Source organism: Capsicum annuum, chromosome 10 (genome assembly GCF_002878395.1).
Source record: "Capsicum annuum cultivar UCD-10X-F1 chromosome 10, UCD10Xv1.1, whole genome shotgun sequence".
Lineage (NCBI taxonomy): Eukaryota > Viridiplantae > Streptophyta > Magnoliopsida > Solanales > Solanaceae > Capsicum > Capsicum annuum.
In genome coordinates this window covers 125734345-125751703 of record NC_061120.1, presented here as the reverse complement: position 1 = coordinate 125751703, position 17359 = coordinate 125734345, and positions in this window count along the sequence as shown.

Below are 17359 nucleotides of genomic sequence, written 5' to 3'. Positions count from 1 at the left end.
TCAATAAAAGTTCTGCTTCTTCTTACTTGCTTGAGTCTTATGATTTGTGGCATGAACGGTTAGGCCATATTAATTACAAAACATTGCAAAAACTTATTAACTTAGAAGTTTTGCCAAACTTTATGTGCAATAAATCAAAATGTCAAAGGTGTGCGTAATCAAAGTATGCTAAGCATCCGTATAAATTCGTTGAAAGAAATTTCAATCCCTTAAACTTAATCCACACTGACATTTGTGATATGAAGTCAACACCATCTCATGGTGGAAAAAAGTATTTTATAACTTTTATTAACGATTGCACTAGATATTATTATGTCTACTTGCTAAATAGTAAGGATGAAGCAATAGATGCGTTTAGGCAATATAAAACTAAAGTTGAAAATTAGTTAAATAAAAAGATCAAAACGTTAAGAAGTGATAGAGGCGGAGAATATGAATCTCCCTTTGCACAAATATGTGTAGAGAATAGAATTGTCCATCAAACTACAACCTTGTATTCACCTTAATCCAATGGAATTACGAAAAGAAAAAACTAAACTTTGAAGGAAATGATGAATGTCTTACTTATAAGTTCAGGTTTACCACAGAACTTGTGGAGGGAGGCTATCCTTACAGCCAATTGCAAGAATTGTTGAATTCTAAAGATTACCCACATGTTTCTCAACCCAATGAGTATTTCACCCTTTACTTCTCTCGAACTTAAAGAATTCATGCATTATTCAATAACACTCTCATGAGGATTGATCCTGTTAAGGCATCAACCCGTTAACCCAAAGGATAAACCTATGGAGTTTATGTGAATCACTTCTTTTCCCTACATCCACTTTCTTGTCAGACAAGTGGAATTTATGGGCTCACTTCTCAAGTTTGCAACCAAGAGATGTCATTAAAATGAAGAAAGATTCATGCAATTACGATAGATTTTGGAAAGCAAACCCATTCACAACCCCAAAATAGTTCTCTACATCAAGACTTCCATAACCCTAGTTATGGGAGTTTAGCTACTCATCTCCATGTCAGAAATCAAGGTTATATTGGTGTTCATAAATAACTTCAGAAGAGTACTTACAAAAGTCACAATATTGTTCTCCTCAATCTTTGATGGAAAATATGAAAATTGATAATTAAGACTCAATCTCTAGATTCAAATCTCAATGAAAAATAATACAAAACTCTCAATAGAGGAAAAAGTATAAAACTGAAGACAAAAGATGCCTACTAAACCATAATACTTGATATTTATATGTTCCCAGCTAAAAGGATTTAAAATTCGAAATCATAAAATTCACGTCCAAAGTGACGGCCAAATTGGTGGTCCGTCGCAAGGTTGACGGTCCACCATTTGGCCCGCTGCTGATCTGGGAAGGTTAATTTCTAGATAAGACTGACGGCCAACTTGGTGGTTCATCGTAAGGATGACGATCCACCATTTGGTCCGTCTCTGAGTCCTTCAGGGATCCAGGTTCTGGATAAACTTGACGGCTAATCTGGTGGTCCGTCATAAGAATAACGGTCCACCACTTGGTCCGTCACTGGGTCCTTCGTGGAGCCTGGTTCTGGATAACGCTGACGACCAACTTGGTGTTCCTTTGCAAGACTGACGGTCCATCGTTTGGTCTGTCACTACATGACCTGAAGTCTTGGGTTTTCTTACAGATCACCAACTTGACCGTAAGAATTATTTTCTTTCCACTTTTCTTTCACCCAGCATTGATTATAATTCGGCACACCCAAACATGGATATCATGTCCCACAGTGAACAACAGAACTAAGCAAAACTCCAGTTGCCCTCACAACAATGAAGTCCACCACTCTTTATACGATGTAGACACAATTTAAAATCTCACGTTTCTCAAAGAAGTTACAAGCATAGTCCAAGTACCCATAGGCTTGCCCTTGCCATTTAACACACCCTTAAAGCTGATTCGTTAGGATCAAACAGGTCTTTTGTAGGCTTATAATGAGGCTTCAGGCTAGGTGAGGGTACTCTTTTGGATAAAGTGACCCAATAGGGTTTAACTCTCCTTGCCCTAGCAACTTTTCAGCCCCTAAGCTGCTATTTTAAGTAACTTACTTACATCACCCTCAATCAAATCTACTTTAATTAATTTTTTTAAGAGCATCAGCCACCCTCAACTTATGCTGATGCAGTAAGCTGAGGTGCACAATATCTTTGGACAGATCAGGGCCAAATGCCTTTAAACTATATTCTAAACCAACTTTCCACTGGGTGCTTACATTTTTACAATAGCCACCCCTCAACTTAGGTGTTTTGCCTAAGTTGAGGTACACAATGCTTAATATTGGGCCAGGGCCAGAGTTGAATGCTAATGCCCTACGGAGAGTTAATTGTAGTTATAGAAAATTAAAAAAATAGTAATTAATTAAAGTAGATTTGATTAAGGGTGATTGTAAGCAAGTTGCTTAAAATAGCAGCTTGGGGGCTAAAAATGCTAAGGCAAGGAGACTTAAACTCTATTGAGTCACTTTACCTAAAAGAGTACCCTCGCCTAGACTGAAGCCTCATTATAAGCCTAGAAAAGACCTGTTTGATCCTAACGAATCAGCTTTGAGGATGTGTTAAATGGGAAGGGCAAGCCTATGGGTACCTGGACTATGCTTATAACTTCTTTGAGGAGCGTGAGTATTTAGATTATGTCCACATTATATAAAGAGTGATGGACGTCATTATTGTGAGGGTAACTAGAGTTTTGCTTAGTTCTATTGTTCGTTGTGGGACATGACATCCATGTTTGTATGTGTTGAATTATAATCAATGTTGGGTGTAGAACCTGCTGGTTGAAATTCATGTGAGTGAAATGATGAGTGAATGGTTGCATCAAAGTGATTTATTAGTTGGTTGCTTGTCATGATATGGTTCATGTATGCAATTGGATGCTGAGTTGCTTGAGGACAACCAACGATCTTAAGTTGAGGGTGTTGATGTTTCGGCTTTCGACGAAATATTTTACATCTTTTTCTTGAGAAAGTTGTATGTTTTCAAGTAACTAAGGTTGCATTTTATGCTGGTTTTTAATGTTTCAGGGCAAGGATGGAGATGAAGAGAAAGTCTCAGAAAAGTGGCAAGAAAAAAGAAGACGAAGTAGCAGGGGTATCCAATAGTACTGCCCCAACAAGGGGGAACAGTGCAGGATCTGTTCGTGAGACGATTTCTTCAATCTTTGAGGGTGAGGTTGTGAGCGCCCCTACCACTATAGGGGCTAACATTGCACCAGGTGAGGACACAGCAGCCTCACCACACTTCACAGATGCCTCAATGAATAAGAGGCAAAAAAAGTAAAACCATTTTCTTGTACTTTAAAATAGATGCATTGTCCTCAAAGCATTGATTCAAAGTACAAGGAAATGATTTTACTTGTTTTGCCTCTTATTCATCTGAGGCATCTGTGAAGTGTGACGAGGCTCCTACGTCCTCACCTGGTGCAATGTTGTCCCCTATGGTGGTAGGGGCGCTCACAACCTCACCCTCCAAGATTAGAGAAATTGTCTCTCGAACAAATCCTGTACTGTGCCCCCTTGTTCGGGCAGCACTAGTGGATACCTCTACTGCTTCGTCTTTTTCTTTATTTCTCCTCTTTCCTTCATCATTTAGTGACTTCTTTTGAGATCTTTTAATATCATGTCATTCTCATTGTTCTGGTGTCATTTTTCCTCTCTTTCTCCTCTTTGTTTCTTTCCTTACAACTTTTTCATCCATTTGCTCCTTCCCTTTGTCCTTCACTTTTCTGCCCATAAAGGCCACAATACCTTCATCAATATCACTTTCCACCAAGGTTGGGTCAAAGACAGGCTGTTGTGGCTGCTTATTCTTCAGCTCTGCAATATCCGTCTTTATTTGTTCAAATCCAACCATCAGCTTAGCAAGGCCGAGGAGGGACAATGAATCGAGCCTTTTGTTGATACGAAGTTCCATGCTGTCCATCCTAGTTTGAATGGTTTGGTATGGACGAATTGCATCAGCCACGATTTCATCAACAAAAGGCTTGAAGTCTGCAGCCCACTTATCTAGCTGTCTTTGAAACCTCTTTTACGTCTTTATTGACTTAGCAAAGTTTTTTGGTGTGAACCTGTACTCAGCAAAATCTGCTCCACCCATAGATTATGCAAAACCTGACCCTACAAATGTGCCTTGGGGTACGTACTTAGGTGTCACATAAGTGGTAATAGGAAAAGGCATATCTATGGGAATCTCTGCAGTATCAGGAGCTGGTGCAGATTGAGTCTGGTAAGCTGAAGGCTTGGTGACACGTATCTCGAATTTTGAGTTGTCTTTTGACTTCTCAAGGTCTTGTTTATGTACAGCCTGGATTTCGTTGTCTACTCCAGTAATCAAAGGCACACCAGCCTGTCTGTATAAAGTCATAACTAAGCACGGAAATGGCAATGAACTAGAAATTTTATGGGCCGCCATAAATATCTCATCTGTAATTATCTGGACAAAGTCAATTTGAAACCCTGAGATCAAGCTTTCCACCAACACGGCTCTGTGTTTATCCAAGTTTCCATCCCTTTTTGTTAGCATTAACCTCAAATGAACAACAGCCCACCAGAATTTAGCCTTAAAACTAAGGGAGTATTTTGCAATACGCTCCCTTGAGTTAGTCAACCAAGAGGGGTTACCATCCTTAGTCAAGAATGAAGCCACCCAAGGCCTTTGAGCGGAAGCGTTTCTCAATCTGTACTCAAGATCAGGCACAGCAAGTGGGGCCTCGTACTCTGGTCTGAATAACATCCTATTAATTGTTTGAGCTGAAATATCATCAGTGACTCCTCGGACAGGTACAGACTCTCTGTTTGGTAAATTTTTAATTGATGTCCCCTTTGGGAAATCTTGTTCTACCAGTATTAGATAATTTGCAAAGAATTCTCTTACCCAATTTGGTTTATAGGCTCCCAGTGGATGGCTCATCCATGCTAGTTCATACTCATTAAAACGGTGTTCCAACTCAGGATATTCATGTAAGTTCTTTGTCACAATCTGATGCTCTTCTATAAATAACCTTTTGATCCCTCTCGCAGTGGGTGTTAACCCATCATATAACTTTTCATATGCTCCTTCTATCTGCCATCTAATCGCCTCCCGAAGTTGAGGATCCCTGCGTCTGACAATGTTAGCATCTTCAGGTTCAGTTTCTACGTTCTCTGCTTCAGCTTGTCCTTCCACATTGGCATTCTCAGTTTCAACATCAGCCGACTCAGGTGGAGTGGCATCAAGTGTGGACTCGTCTGAGCTCGAACTTTTACTACTAGTACTATCCTTACTCTCCTCTTCAGGCTGGAAGAGTAGGGGGATTTCCCTTCTACATTGTCTGGTGTTGTATTCGAATGTGGGTTCGTTACCACCCCTTTGAGATCTTTCTCCTCTTTTTACTGGTATTTTGGGAGCCATAACACCTAAAAAAAGAGGTGAGAAATCAGTCCACAGCAAAAATCTATGAAATCAGTGCATTTTATGACTTGACAGTCAAAATGGTGGTTCACCAGTGGTGGGATGGTCCACTGCTTTGGCCGTTGAGCCTTATCTAGTGTCCTGGAATTTTCATAGCCCTGCGACGGTCAAGTTGGTGGTCTGTTGCCAATCTAACGGTCCACCATTTCAACCGTTGCACCCCCTTCTTCAGGTTCAGATTTCAATTTGGCATATATTCAAGCATTTGTTGATCAATATTTAACAACCATAACACAATCAAGCACAACTTTTCACATTTTAAGCTTGTAGGTTACTCAGACTTCCCCTAGATAAATTATACTCAAACTCCTATTTCAAAACCTTCAGTAATTCAAGGCAATAGAACTATAACAAGATACTAATTTCTTTACAAAACAACTTGCCAAGCACAACCCACAGCTGATGCACCATTTAGACAAAGAAGAATAGAATTATGCGCATACCTTAATTCTGCAGAGAGACAAGGTTGCAACTTTAGAGAACAAGACTAATTCAAACAATTCTTCAATTGTTATCTAAACTTGATTGTGATTAAGAGACAAGAAGAGTGGATGTGTTTAAATATGACAGAAGGAAGGAGATGTAAAGTCCTAGAGGCAATAAGTTCCTTCGGATTCTTTGAACCTAAAGGAAGTTGAACAATTGAAGGATGTGAAGGGGTTACAACGTATGTAACTGCCTTATTTAATCAATTTAAAACCTTTTGGGTCAAATATGAGTCATTTAAGAAGGCTTCAGAGTCAACCCGACCCGACCCAGACTTAGGGTTACAGCGACGCCAGTCCCGATAGTCCGTCATACTTTCAACGGTCCACCAGTACGACCGTTGAAACTTACCAAGACCTAAGCACTTCTGCTTTATATCGATGGTTAATAGGATGTCCCACCGAGTTTTTGACGGTCTACCAAAGTCACTGACGCACCTTACCCGAACCCAGGCCATCTAGGTTGATTTTGACGGTCGATTAGACGGTCCACCAACTTTGGGATGGTTCACCACTTTAACCGTCAACTTGATCTAGTGAATGAATTTTTCTGTTTGTTTGCGATGGAGGAAATGGTGAACTGTCATAGGTATGGTGGTCCACCGCATCGACCGTCACTTTTATTCTAGTAGCTCAGGTTTCTTTACCCTATTTTCAACTGTACCACTCCTCCTTTTTGCTGCAATTTAGGTCTTACACATTTCACAAACACATCAAAAATGCACTAATAACAACAAACTTAATTTAATAAATGCTTTACAATAACACATTATGGGTTGCTTCCCACTAGTGCCTGATTTATTGTCACGGCATGACTTACTTATCTCGATTACTCAAACTTTATCGAGATAGACAGTAGCAATGTTCTTTGTCGAGTCCTTTGGACCAATATATAGTTTCACACGTTGCCCATTTACCTTGAAGACACTTCCATCTTCATTTTCAAGTTCCAGTACTCCAGATGAGTAGACTTGACTCACTTTAAATAGGCCGGGCCATTTGGATTTGAGCTTACCTAGAAATAGTTTGAGTCTGGAGTTGAATAGAAGTACCAAGTCACTTTTCTGAAACTCCCTTTTTTCAATTCTACAATCATGGTATTTCTTCATTCGTTCCTTGTATAGGTCGGCTCTCTCATAGGCTCCGAGAAGGAACCCATCATCTCATTAAGATGCCTCAGTCTCATATTTACTGCCTCATTCCAGTTCAAATTAAGACGCTTCAGCGCCCACAGTGCTTTATGCTCTAGATCAATCGGCAAATGGCATGCCTTGCCATAAACTAATTGGTATGGTGACATGTCAATAGGTGTCTTAAAAGCTGTTTGATATGCCCATAATGCATCGTCCAGCTTCCTAGACCAATCCTTCCTGCTAGCATTCACATTCTTGGCAAGGATAGCCTTGATTTCTCGATTGGAGATTTCCAATTGCCCACTTGTTTGTGGGTGATATAGGTAGCTACCTTATGTTGCTTAACTCCATATTTTGCTAATGCGGCTCGAAATATCTTGTTGTAAAAGTGTGATCCTCCCTCGCTTATGATGGTATGTGGTACCCCAAAATAAGAGAAGATATTTCTCTTTAAAAATACAATAACCCGCTTTCCTTCATTATCTGCCAGAGCTACTTAACCTATTTTAACACGTACTCAACAGCAACCAGTATGTACTTTATTCCAAATGAGCTCACGAACAGCCCCATGAAATCAATGACCCACATATCAAATAATTCTACCTCTAGCATTTTAGACATTGGTATCTCATGGTGCTTTGAGATGGACCCTTTCCTTTGACATCGGTCACATCCCTTCACGAACTCATAGGCATCCTTGAACAAAGAGGGCTAATAGTAGCCACTCTAAAGCACTTTCCTTGCAGTCCGATCACCTACGTGGTGACCTCCAATTGGTGAAGCATGGCTTGTTTCCAATATACTCCTTATTTCTACTTTTGGGACACACCGTCTAATAATACCATCTGCACATCGCTGAAAAAGATATGGCTCATCCCAAAAGTAATGGGTCACATCATGAAGAAACTTTTTTCTTTGATAAAAGGAAAGATTTTCTGGTACCACCTCGCTTACCACATAATTTGCAAAATCAGCATACCAAGGGACTTTTTTAGCACCGCAGCCAATATTTTCTCATCGGGAAAGGAATCATCAATCTCAAGCCCGTCTTTTACTGCTTGCTCACCTTCGAGTCTGGATAAGTGATCAGCCACTTGATTCTTACATCCCTTACGATCCTTGACCTTAAAGTCAAATTCCTGAAGTAGTAATACCCACCGGATCAACCTTAGTTTAGCATCCTTCTTCGCCATTAGGTACCTTAAGGCAGCGTGGTCAGTGTGTACCACCACCTTGGTACCTATCAAATATGACGAAACTCCTTAAAAGAATACACCACTGCTAGAAGTTCCTGCTCTCTGACGGTGTAGTTTTTCTGAGCTCCATTTATTGCTTTGCTGGCATAATAAACTGGATAAAATAATTTGTCTTTCTTTTGCCCTAACACAGCTCCAAGGGAAACACCGCTTGCATCACACATTATCTCTAACGGTTTTGACCAGTAAGGTGCAACGATGATAGGGGCCTCAACTAACTTCCTCTTAAGGCATTCAAATGCCTTAATGCAATCAGCGTCAAAAAAGAACTTAGTTTCCTTCTCGAAAAGTTTGCAAAGTTGATTTGCAATTTTAGAGAAGTCTTTTATAAACCTCTGGTAAAAGCCAGCGTGTCCAAGAAAACTACGCACCCCTTTTACTGAGATGGGAAGTGGTAGCTTCTCAATAACCTCTACCTTGGCTCGATCGACCTCTATCCCTTTTGTATAAATTTTTTGCTCGAGAATAATGCCCTCCTTCACCATGAAGTGTTATTCTCCCAATTAAGCACAAGATTGAATTCCATACACCTCTGCAAAGCCTTACTCAAGTTCTCCAGACATAGCTCAAAAGAATCTCTAACCATTTACTGTCGAAAATAGGATAAACTACTCATGCATTTAGCCACTTAATAATTTCACTCTTAACAACCTCTTGTATTGGTGGGTTAAGTCGGCATTGATGCTCAATGGTAGGAGTACATTCTTCCTCAAGATGTATCTTATGAGTGTAGATGCCAGGAGAAATACCAATAATATCAGCAATAGTCCAGTCTATTGCTCTTTTGTATATTTGCAACACCAAAACAAGTGCTTCCACCTGCTGCTCACCCAGGCTAACCACAATAATAATAGATAGTGCATCCCCACTTCCCAGGAACATATACCTCAAATGATTAGGTAACTCTTTCAGCTTCAGAATAGGTGGTTCTTCTATAGAGGGCTTAGCAGGTCAGCTAGGATGATTTTCTATGTCCAAGTCCAACTTCGTGGGAGTATATGAGTAAGACCCCATGCCCGTCAAGACACAAACAGTCTCCTCATAATCTTCTATACCATCCTGATCAAAATTCATCAATACTGCAGCCAAGGTTTCAACAACAAATTTCTCTTCTATCGGAACTTCCTGCTCCTCCTCGTAATAGACATCTACAATGGAAAACATATTTGTTTCTTTCTGCTGCTTCATTGATTAGCACATATTGAATCTCGCCACTTCATCATTCAGACTGAATAAGAGCTCCTTAGCTCGCAAATCAATCAGGACACTTCCAATTATAAGGAAAGGTCGACCCAAGATTATGGGCACCTCGAAGTCCACCTCACAATCCAGAATAATAAAATCCATAGGAAATATGAAACTAGCAACCTTCACCAACACATCATACAAAATATCAACAGGTCATTTGACCGACCTATCCGCCATCACAAGTCGCATGTTAGTTGATATGGGATCTCCCAAACCCAACTTTTTGTAAACAGCTAACGACATTAGGTTAATGCTAGCTCCCAGGTCACACAGAGCTCTTGCAAAGTCAAGAGGTCCAATAGTGCATGGGATAGTAAATGCTCCTGGATCTACCTTTTTTTGCACCAGATACTTTATGGAAATAGCACCATAATGATACAAATTGTCCATCTACTCAAAACTAACTGACCTCTTCTTTGTGACGAGGTCTTTCATGGACTTTGCGCACCTAGGCATTTGCTTTAATGCTTCCACTAGTTGTAGATTAATCATCAAATGCTTTAGTATAGCCATGAATTTGCTGAACTTTATGTCATCGGTTTTTTTCTTCAACCGATGAGGAAATGGAAGAGGTGGCTTTAGAAGAGTGGTAACCACCACTTCGGCCTCCTTTCTCTTATTCTTCTTCAACTTATCAACCTATTGACTGTTGGGTGGTGTTTCATCAATAACCTTATTTGATTTCCCAGACTCTACTGGATGATAAATCTCTGCTTCTTTAACATCATCGTCTACAATACAACCGCAAGCTTACCCCCAAGAGGGCCTGCCAATAACTTACCACTTCTAGTAGTGATAGCCATGTAAGAGCCATCATTTCGGGGGTTTTGAATAGTGTTAATTAGCAATATTACAGTCTTCCTCTGATTCAAAGATGCTGAGAGTTGACTCATTTATTGCTCTAACTGGTTGATAGAGGTAGAGTGCGAGTTCACCAACTGACTCATAGAAGATAAATCTCTCTTCGTGGTAGTCACTCTAGAGTTGGTAGCTTCAACTCCCTTTAATAATTTCTCCATCATATCCTCTATGGACATCTTGCCAGAGCTAGTTACATCACTATCTCTGCTTCTGGTAGGTATATATAGCCCACTTCTATCATTCTTACCTTTCCAATTTCCTTAGTCCCTATCCTTATAACCGGCCTTGTCGTAATAGTTCTAACCTTGATTTCCTTGGCTGTTGCCTCGGAAACCCCTTGATTATTCAAATAGTTAGCCTCTTCTTCTAAATCAGAATCATCTCTACCTTTAGCCATAACAGCCTTCACCTTTTCAATATTTGCAGATAATAGATGCTTGGTCAACAAATCCATCTGCGTCTTTAAGTGTGCCATGTCTTGATTATGTTTTTTCTTTTTCTGACATTGCTCCGCAGTCATGCCAATAGGCACAGTAGGGCTTGCTACCATAGAATCCTTGGTATGACAAGCTCTACTTTGTTTGGTCATTCGGTCAAGCATCTCTGAGGCCTTCTGAAATATGAGATCCATAAATGATCCCCCTGCAGCATTATCAACAACTGGCTTCGTAATAGATTTCAAAGCCCGATAAAGAGTCTCCATCATATAAATATTTGTCATATTATGGTTCGGACACTGCGTCAACTTGTTTTTGAATCTCATATATATCTCATGAAGGGATTCGGTTGGGAGCTGCCTAAAGTTGCTGATCTCATCCCTCAACTGTACCCTTCTGGAAGACGAAAAGAATCTTTCTAGGAAAGTCTCTTTTAATTGCCTTTAGTTGGTTATGGAATCAGGCGTCAGCTCATTATGCCATAATGTTGCCTCTTTTAATTGCCTTTAGTTGGTTATGGAATCAGGCGTCAGCTCATTATGCCATAATGTTGCCTCCCCAGATAGAGACAATGGAAATAAATACAGTCGGATGGTATTCTGTCCCACTCCCGAGTTATCAAAGGACTTGTAAATAGTGAAAAAATTCACTAAATGCATATTAGGATCATCTCTCGAGAGTCCACAAATAACCCCTTCAGATGAAGGAGTTGAATCATTGTACTGGTAATATTAAACTTTTCTCCTAATGCTACATATGAAGGAATAATAGCTCCAGTGGAACCAGCTCGTTCCATTCTATCTTCATCATCATTAAGATCAAATTGAACAGCTTGACGATCAGGTCTCGCCCTGAAAGGATGGTTTCTATTCACATTTCTGTTTATTAAAGCTACATTCTCTGCACGCCTTCGATTAGCAGGATCCAACAAGTCATCATCCCCTAAATCATCATCGTCAGGGTTAGGATGACATTCCTACTAGCAATCATTCTACTAATTTAGTTGAACTTTAGCCAATGCAGGTAGTCTCTCAGCATCTTAGGGTTCTGTCATTCTGCTAATAAGTTGCGATTTTGGATGTATTGGTAATAACGGTGCACCCGATCTTCGTGTACTTGGCATACACAACAATTTCCCTATACAAACAAATATAACAAACAAAAATAAAATTTGAAAAACTTGACTAAAGGTCAATTAACAAACACAAATTAATTGACAACCGTATTCCCAATGTCGCCAAATTTTGATATGCCCAAATTACAACTCTCTTACGAGAGAGTAAGCGGTCGTTGTCAAATATAGAACCCAACTGGGTTGAGTGTCGAATCCCACAAGGAATACCGTGTTCACTAAGTATTATGACTGTTATTAGACTATTGATCTAAGGCTCTGAAATAAAAAGGGTTTTTGGAAATATTAATAAAGTTCTTTTGTATTTGTGTTACATAAAAGTCCAGCTACTGAGAGTAAATGTAGATGTAATTCAAATGAGAATGAATTAACTATATTTATGCTCACCAAGATGTTCAAACAATTAGGATTGTGAATTTGAGTTCGAATTCTAACTTATGTATCTAATTGCAAGAATTATTGAATTCTAAAGATTACCCATATATTTCTCAACTCAATGAGTATTTTACCCTTCACTTCTCTCAAACTTAAAGAATTCATGCATTATTCAATAAAACTCTCATGAGGGTTCATCCTGTTAAGGCATCAATCCATTAACCCAAAGGGTAAACTTATGGAATTTAGGTGAATCACTTCTTTTCCCTACATCCACTTTCTTGTCAGACAAGTGGAATTTATGGGCTCACTTCTCAAGTTTCCAACCAAGAGATGTTATTAATATGAAGAGAGATTCATGCAATTACGATAGATGTTGGAAAGCAAACCCATTCACAACCCCAAAATAGTTCTCTACATCAAGGCTCCCATAACCCTAGTTATGGGAATTTATCTACTCATCTCCATGTCAGAAATCAAGGTTATATTGGTGTTCATAAATAACTTCAGAAGAGTACTTACAAAAGTCACAATATTGTTCTCCTCAATCTTTGATGGAAAATATGAAAACTGATAATTAAGACTCAATCTCTAGATTCAAATCTTAATGAAAAATAATACAAAACTCTCAATAGAGGAAAAAGTATAAAACTGAAGACAAAAGATGCCTACTAAACCATAATACTTGATATTTATATGTTCCCAGCTAAAAGGATTTAAAATTTGAAATCATAAAATTCACGTCCAAAGTGACGGCCAAATTGGTGGTCCATCGAAAGGTTGACGGTCTACTATTTAGCCCGTCGCTGCTAATCTGGTAAGATCACTTTCTGGATAAGACTGACGGCTAACTTGGTGGTCCATCGTAAGGCTGACGGTCCACCATTTGGTCCGTCTCTATGTCCTTCAGGGATCCAAGTTCTGGATGAACTTAATGGCCAACTTAGTGGTCCATTGTAAGAATGACAATCCACCGCTTGGTCCATCGTTGAGTCCTTCGTAGAGCCTGGTTTTGGATAACTCTGATGGCCAACTTGGTGGTCCGTCGCAAGATTGACGGTCCATCATTTGATCCGTCACTGTAGTACCTAAAGTCTTGGGTTCTGTTTAGTCTTGACAATCAAGTTAGTGATCTGTCGCAAGACTGGTTGTCCACCATTTTGACCGTCAGAATTGTTTTCTTGCCACTTTTTTGAGACTTTTCTTCAGCTCCATCCTTGCCCTAAAAAATTAAACACCAGTATTAAAAGCAACCTTAGTTGCTTGAAAACATACAACTTTCTCAAAAAAAAGATGCAAAATATTCCGTCGAAAGCTGGAACATCACCAGCCGAATACTCAATAGAGTTCCCCATAGTAAGACACAATCAATTCCATATGAAAAATGAAAATAAAGAAAACCCAACTTGAAATATTTCAAAGTGTGGGGGTGTCTAGCGAAGGTCCAAATTCCTATGCCTAAAAGAGTAAGGATAGGACCTAAGACGGTGGACTGCGTGATCATAGGATATTAGTTCTTAAATCTGAAAGTAGTAAAGCATGTCGATTTTTAGTTCTTAAATCTGAACGTTCAGATATTAATAAAAATATAGTAATTGAATCAGATAATGTTGAATTTTTTGAACATATTTATCCGTATAAAACTAGACATGAACGGTCTAGTGAGGGGTCTAAACAACCTCGAGATGAACCAAGTGAGGATGTACATAATAATGATAATCCAAGACATAGTACATGTCAAAGAACGTCAACTTCATTTGGATTGGATTTTGTAACATTTCTCTTAGAAAATGAGCCTCAAACATTTAAAAAAGTAATGTCATCGTCAGACTCATCCCTTTGGAAAAAGGCATTCAATAGTGAGATTGATTCAATCTTAAGCAACCATATGTGGGAGTTTGTTGATCTTCCTCCAGGAAATAAACCTTTAGGTTCTAAATGGATCTTCAAAAGGAAAATAAAAGTTGATGGTACTATTGACAAATACAAGGCAAGACTTATTGTAAAAGGCTTTAAAAAAAGAAAGGCCTTGATTACTTTGATACATACTCACCAGTAATGAGGATAACGTCAATTTGGATGTTAATTTCCTTGGTGGAAGTATATGATCTTGAAATCCATCAAATGATTGTGAAAACAACATTCCTAAATAGAGTATTGGAGGAAGAAATTTACATAGGACAGCCTGAGGGTTTTGTGGTTCCAGGAAAAGAAAATAAGATGTGTAAACTTGTTAATTCACTTTATGGACTAAAACAAGTACCTAAACAATGGCATGCAAAGTTTGACCAAACCATGTTGGCAAACAGGTTCAAGATTAGTGAATGTGATAAATGTGTTTACATTAAAAACACTCGAAATCACCAAGTCATTATTTGTTTGTATGTGGATGATATGTTGATCATCAGTAGAGACATTTCAGACATAAATGCTATGAAATGAATGCTTGAGAGCAAGTTTGATATGAAAAACCTTAGAGTTGCGGATGTGATCTTGGGAATAAGAATCCATAGAACTCCACAAGGGTTGGCATTATCACAGTCTAATTACATAGAAAAAGGTACTTGACAAATTTAAGTATTTGGAATTTGATATTGCCAGGTTCAACATTGTCAAATACCCAACCCATTCACATGATGTAGACAATGTTTATTAAACGAGGGTAAGACTTATGGTGTAAAGTCTTTTAATGATTATCTAAATTTAGCAGATTTGATCAAATAGTTTAATCTATATGATTGAACGTTTAAAATCACCTATGTGAGGGCGAAGTCAAATCTGCTTCAAGGAGAATATTAGTAAAGGCCTATTCTCTAAGTCTCATGAGATTGGGACGTGTTCATGGCTGAAACGAACAAAAATATGAGAACCATAAATGATAAAAGACTGATTGTGTGACATATGTTGTCCAGGTATTCATTAAAGCTCGACGGTTCAAAGATATCAAATCTATCGATAGACCGAGTATATCCAATGTAGGTTCACTACGAAAAGTTCAAAGGGAAACCCATTTATCCAGATGCAATCACTCTTTGCTTGATGATCACATACTTTTTCGTAAATTTTTACAAAAAAGTAGTCATTCCCCATTCATGTGGGGGATTGTTGGGTTCAATATGTATGAAAAAAGTGAATGAAAAATGGAGAGAACCAAGCGGAGGGAAAATTGAGAAAAACACTATTATGAAAAGTGTACTCTAAAATGAAAAGTCTACTAATTCTCCCACATTGGTGGGAGAATGTGATTTTCAAGTATTTATAATAAGAAACATTTATTCCACTTGGTTAGTGAGGCAAGAAATAAGAGGTTCCTCGCGCCGTCATTGTCGTCCTTGCTCAGCTCGTCTTTGGCTTCTGATTTAGATTTGGAAAATGATCGATCGATGAGATCTATGTTTTTGGACAAAATTTATTTGACAGAAATTTAATCCGAAGAAAACCAAATGGAAAAATACAGTAGGAACTTTTCTGTGGTTTTGATCCTTGATAATGTGCATGCATGCAGTGCAGATATACTATCGAAATGCTATTTCGGAAGGGATGCAACCCTTCGACAAAATGACACGCTGATTCGTGAAATGGTATGCCCGTTTGGATGATTGTGACTGTTCAAAAAATCACACTTTTTTGAAGAACAGACATGACTTTTCCAGAAGGGATACAACCTTTGAGTGAACCATTGCCACCTTTTGGAAGGGCACTTGATTGCTACCTGCTTTCATCCACAGGTTTAGATACGAAAAAATTTCTAAATATACAAACTCTTCTTGTCTTCAAAAATATTTCGTGTGATCAATCAAATCTTTGAGTGAGTTCGAAGAGATTCCAATTGTTTGAGATACCACTATAGTTGGTTCGTTTGGCCATTTTATCGTGGGCGAAAAATTCTGCAACCTCGGGTACTTGAGGGAAATTATTTCCTTAATAACACTTAGTGAATTCGGAGGACTTAGCCATTTTTGTTTCATCTTATTTTCTGAAAAAACATACTTCTTAGAAAGATCACTTTGATTTTGTGTTGGGGTGTTGTTGTACTTCTTAGAGTTCTTGTTTTATACTTGAACTAGTATTGAAGTTATTCTATCAAATTACAGATTTTGTGTACCCAAAAATATTGAAAGACAACACTATGAAAAAAATAAACATAATTTGAGCTGATTGAATCAAGAGGTTTATTATCGCCTTGATAAACATTCAATAAAAGAGCTCAAATTAACTTGAAAACTGCAAATACTGAAATGTTAAGGAACTGAAGTGAAACTTCCTCCAATGATGACTTACAAAGAAAGGGATTAAATTTTCATTTCCTTAAATTCACTATAATAGTTTTTTATTCTATCTCGCAAAACAAATATTGCGGGAGAAAAAAAGCCTAATCCTAAGACCTATACTTAAGTAATTAACTAAAAACCTAAATTTTGGAAAAAAATTGCTCTGCACTAGCAGATCACTAAGTGATTGTTTGGTAGAGTGTATTGGAAAACTAATGTATGCATTAGTTTAATGTGTATTACTAATACCTTGTTTGAAATACTTTTGCACCCTATGTATAACTAATGCTTACATTAGGATACTCTCTATTATGTATTAAGGTTTGTATTACTAATACCTCAAAATCCATGGTATTAGAAATGCAATGGATCCAATACATGCATTAACATGATTACAGACATTATTATCCCTCAAGAAAAAGTTATAACTTTTCTAACATATAGATGAAGGATATTTTTATAATTTTTTTTAAGAAATTATTCAATTCATATTATTTTGAATATATCAAACCAAACGTTGCATAAGAAATATACAAGCATAACTAATGCAAGCATAGCTAACACAAGAATTACTAATACAAGCATTACTAATACACCATATTTTGCATTATTCTTACACACTCTACCAAACGACCCCTAAATAAATGTCTAACTATAAAACCTTATTTGTAATACTAATACTTCTCTGATA